Source organism: Lygodium microphyllum, chromosome 17 (genome assembly GCF_053477565.2).
Source record: "Lygodium microphyllum isolate KBCC chromosome 17, Lygodium_microphyllum_v1.1.10, whole genome shotgun sequence".
NCBI lineage: Eukaryota > Viridiplantae > Streptophyta > Polypodiopsida > Schizaeales > Lygodiaceae > Lygodium > Lygodium microphyllum.
The window spans coordinates 137922955-137928350 of record NC_141151.1 but is presented as its reverse complement, the minus strand read 5'-3'; the positions used below and the strand labels follow the sequence as shown (position 1 = coordinate 137928350).

The 5396-nt window shown below is 43.5% G+C and overlaps 1 pseudogene; it reads right to left on the bottom strand.

The window, feature by feature from the left end:
• Positions 1-3741: 3741 nt before the first annotated feature.
• Positions 3742-4409, bottom strand: LOC148022404 (putative protein phosphatase 2C 59 pseudogene; annotated as a pseudogene).
• Positions 4410-5396: the final 987 nt, after the last annotated feature.

Below are 5396 nucleotides of genomic sequence, written 5' to 3'. Positions count from 1 at the left end.
ATGAAATGTTACAGGGTTTGCGATCTAGGTTTTCCCGAGTCTGCCATGTAGCAGAAGCATTCCGGCCGTTCCCACTTAGGACGGAACCCGAGTCACGGTGTTCCTAATGGTCAAGTTTCTAGAGAGTAACTAGCATCAAACCCCAGGCGAACTACTTTATGCAGAAACGTCAGGGTCGAAGCGGATTCATGCTGCACTTGGTTCAAGGAGAATGGGAAATGAGAGGGATGCAAAACTCAACCTCTCTGCCCATAAGGCATAGTCCCATTCCGTTTCCCTAAAACAACATAAATCGGGTTTCTAGTTTCCTAGATTACAGGTCAACGTTCCTTGCTGTTCATTTCCTTCGAGAAAAGTTCCCGGCCAACTAGGACCACCCATCCGTAGGACGGACCCATGGCCACATCCACTGCACTTTCCTCGGGGTTGCTTTAGTTATCTAATTATCTACCACATTTAGTTGGACATGAATAAAACATCTTCCTTAATTATCCAATTAATCACCAGTTCCTTTACGTAATTTTAGCACTGACATAGAAAAACAATATCAAACAAGTTTCTTTACAGCAATTGATATTATTTATCTTTGGAATACATCATATAATCCAGCCCATAGGCTAATCCATATTCCGCTCGAAGGCAATCCATAATTCGCCTGAAGGCAATCCATAATCCACCCAAAGGCAATCCAGCAATCCTTTGGGGTTACTAATCCAAGTTTCCGCCCGTAGACTAGTATGCAGGTCTCGAGATCCAATCCTGAGTCACGTCGGCCTCTTGTGCATGGCCCGAAAGGCAAGGGATTTACGGCCAGAGCCCCCTGGCACCCAAGCGTCCTCCTACTCCAAGTAGTGTCCAACGGAGAGACCTCTTGCGGACGGGTTTGGTCCACGTTCCTAGTGCGGCTAACAACCCCCTTGGTTAGGGTCAAGCAGATAGTCGGGGGTAACGGATGCTGCCTCTCCCTCCAGGCCTTCAACCTGAAGCAATTAATTATTTTCCAGCCTTAGATTCTTTGAGAAAATCAATACAAACAGTGCTCCTAAACTGTACAAACACAATCAATCCACTGGTCATTTTATTTGGCCAACTGCTAAGGAGTGAATCCTTCTCTGCGAATGCATCAAACATTCGTTTCAGGATCAATTGTGACTTGGCAAGATCCCCAAGGGTTTTTTTGTTTACCCTTTTATCCTTGGGTTAGGGTCATACCATGTCAACCCAAATTAACCAACACCTTAGGTTTCTTAAGTTAAGACAGTAAATCCTGGCGACCATGTCGCTCTAACTTGATTGATCCTTTGCTTATAAGCAATACATAACTTTCCTTAACTTGACAAATCAGCCCAAGAAGGGTGATGTAGCAGGATGTCTACTCATCCTCTTGCAAGTTCGACTTGCGCTACAACCTGCCAACCTTGTTCTAAGGAGTGGCAACTCTACTTTGTGATTTAACACAAAACCATGCGATGTTGCAACTTGTTGCACAAGTGTCGCGCTTAACTCATGGGATCATTTCACCCATCAAACGGCATTTCTTGGTCAAGAAATTGTTTAGTCAATATGTAGGGTTTGGGGTGTCTTCTTACCCAACCCAACGCTAACCTTGCTAAGCCAATAACGCTTGGGCCTAGGGTTTCTAGGCTCAATCGAATGTCGTTCGATCCTTAGGGTAAAACCCTAGATCGTTATTGCATGGGCATCCAATGAACCCAAACATTCCATGAATGTCGGTAGGACCTTTGGGTTTGAGGGTCTTGACGTGGCTACCAAGTGCAATACTAGAATTACGTGGGTGGAGGGCCAATGATTGGAAGGGGGAGAAGATTGACGACTGCCAGGCGGACGACGATGAAGATGATCATGGACGGCAACAACGCGACTGCAACGGGCAGCAGCAGGCGGCGTGTGGCAGGATGGCGATGGGTAGCGACGGTACGACATGGCAATAGGCAGCTTGTGTCTTCCTCCTCTCCTCGTTCGTGCCACAGGGAGGGTCATATAGCCTAAGGGGGGGAGGAGAGGTAGCCACACACGTGGCTTGTGCATGCGTCTCCCCTCATGCTCCCACACACCATACTCCCTCTCTCCACTTAACTTACTCCTCCACATACTCACTCTCCCCCCTGCCATGCATCAGCTGAGGGGAGGGGTAATTAATAAAAAAAATTGCCTAAATTTTACCCATTATCCAATTGCCCCTCTTTTCCAAGAAGGATGTTCTCACACGGCTTTGCAGTCTTCAAGCTTGACCTTAGACCTTAGTTTGCACAATGCGGTGTCGAAGGATTTGTCAAAGCAAAGCAAAGTCGTGTCTACAGAAGACCTTGACTAATTTCAAGATAGAAGATCAACAAATATGCGAAGAGGACGGGCATTTCCAGTATACGCACTCCACATTATTATTCAAAGCATTATCTTTGTTGGTGTCTTTTAGAGAAGAAAAGATCCCATTCTCTGTATTCAAATAGCCAATTCTTTAACTTGACTTTGCTTAACTAGCCAATCTGAGACTAACCTTACAAGAAGCATAGAAATCGTGTCTAGTTTAACAGCGACTTGAATGTGCAGAACTAGAAGCTTATTGTATTCAGTTAAAGTCCAGAAAAACCTCAACATTCCATGCTGCCCATAATCAGTAATTGCTAGTAATCGAATAGCAAACCTTGGTGAAAACCATGGAGTTTATCTGCTTAGCATGAATGTTCCTTTTGTCTTATCACCAGTAGAGGCCCAACAAACACCATTCAAGTTATTAGAATCAATATTACAACTACTTTTGAAGGCTCCAAATGTGACCTGCACCACTCGTCTTGATAGAGAAACTATAGTTATTGGCAAATCCCATAATACATGAAGTTATTGATCCACACAGTTGAATGGATAACCAGTTTTTGAAGCTTGAGGAGACCTAGATATGTCGCAATGGAAATCCCCATCCCGATTTTCTGTAGTGGATAATTCAACTGCAACTGGTATGCTCAAGTTTACACTCTCACAATTAGAAGAATTGTTCAGTTCATCCAAAGAATAGCATTTTGGCACATATACACTAATACATTTTTCAAACTGAGAAGTTTCACAGATATTACCAACTCTCTGTACAGTGCTTTCTGTTCTAAATACCTCTATCTGTTCCTGATGCTCTGCTTTAATTGTATCAGAAATTTCATTGACACTGAAACCGAAGGTTCAGACACCTGCTTGGAAGTTTTCTCACTGCATTGACCACAAAAACTCAATTCACAGCATGTTGGCTCATCTGACACATGAGTTTTGCTGCAAATGTCTGTTGACGAGCCAGCTAGAATATCCTCAGAAGGCAGGTCAAGCAATTTTTGCCCCTCTTCTATAGAGCCTTGGTTCAAATCTACTGGACCCATCTTGATGTTATAAACTTTTGATAGCTCTTCTTGCAATTTTGCATTTTCCTTTTTCTTTTGCAGCAGCACTACGTTTCAACTTGGCAGCCTTTGCAAATGTTGATGGCGCAGACAGTGAGTTAGCTTGTCACATCAAATTTTTGATCTCCGACAGCAACTGCTGTTCTGCGAAGTGGAGCTTCTTATACTTCTAAGGCACCGACAGAGACGCCATCAGTCGTTGTCAGGATGGAGACTACATAGGAGATTCGACTCTTCAATTGCATCATGATTCAGGTTCTTCAATTGCATCATGATTCAGCTCTTCAATTGCGGCACCTTCCTGCAGTCATGTTTGCTGATGCCGTCGGCTTCATTTTCAGAGGTCGTCGTCATCACCTTCAGCGTTGTCTTCAGACCTCTTCTTCCTCACTTCATCGTTGCTTCTCTCGGTTTCTCCTTCAGTTTCGTTCTGTTTCCCCCTCTTGGTGTGGCCCCAGCAATCCAATTCAGATAAACCATCTTTTTCTTCCCCTGCACCCTTGATTCCCTGCTCTCGTAAAAGCTCCTCCTTTCTAGGACCGTATCAAGATGGATTGATGCAACCAATCCCTAGCCTATATCAAGCCCAGCCTATTTCTAGCCTCAGCCTATTTGCATTCTTGCTTTTTCTCCCCCTTAAACTTGAAAATCCATAGCTAAATTTTGCATCTTCAATTTACCAGCCCTGAAAATAACTGTTCTTGAATCACCAACATTGGCAACAAGGAGACGGTCACCCACCAAAACAACAGTTGATGCCATTGAGCCAGCCTCTCTGCGCAGACTATTTTCAGCTTTCAAATACTCTGAGTCCGTTTGTTGATATGTTTCAACTATTGCACATCTTGTATCAAGAATAAACTTAGGATGTTTAATCAGATTTTCGAAAAGGTTCTTTTGCACATAATCTACAGCATGAGAACTTCTATGACCATCAAATACACCAAACAAGCCAACAATGTGCCCATCAACTTGAGCAAATCGGGCCTCATAGAGATCCTCCATAAAGGCTATTCTCCATGAATTTGTAACACCTCAAGTGCATTCTTGCACTTGAATCCGTTGCTCTTGGCTGGCCAGTTTACATGCTAGCATTTCTCTCGACCAAGTCGGCGAGCAAGTTTTTCAGCAACCACTTGCCCCTCTTCATCTTCTCAAAGAAGTCTTGAGATTCCCACAGATACTCATACTTATCACCCTGATTCTCCATTGAGCATAATGCGAAACTCCTGTGAACTGTTGATCAAAACCTCCTCGTCTAGGTTGACTAACCACTTGGCAAGGCATGCCAATTAGAGAATTATTGATAAGTTCCTCCTATTCCAAACCCTCTTCACTATATTGCCTATGCAGAACAAAAGTATAATCACAACAACTAAATATGTACAAAGTATCAAATCCCACGGGTGGATTCCACACCTCGTATGCGTAGCAATACGACATCCACCCCCTCTAATCCTACGCATCCTCCGGATGGGCCAACTACCCATGATTGTTATGATCAAGATCCACAAACAGATTAATCTCTTCATTATGGATTTCTGGTATATCAACAAGATTATATGTCATATCATCTGTCTCTTCCATTGGAGTTTCTTCTCGTTGCTCTTCTCTTGAAAATTCTTCCAATGCATAATCTTCATCATCTCTTTTCTTGAAAATCTTGATTCTTTTTCTAGCAATAGGCATTCTAAGCACTGTCCCATCCAATTCTGTCAACTCATATGTTGCGTTATCAAAGACATGTCTGACTATGTACGGCCCAAACCATGTTTTCACCATCTTTCGAAGTGCAGTTTGCTGATTTTCAAGGCTGCTATCAAAGACTAATACCCAATCTCCCTCTTCTATTGCTCTAGGCCGCAAGCGATGCCTGCTGTCAAACCTGTCCTTATTTCTTAGTCTAGCAACCTTCAACCTGTCAATAGCTAGTGAATATCCTCCGGTCTTCTCTCCAACTGCCGGATACGAAGAGCTAAGAGCTCCTCTCTC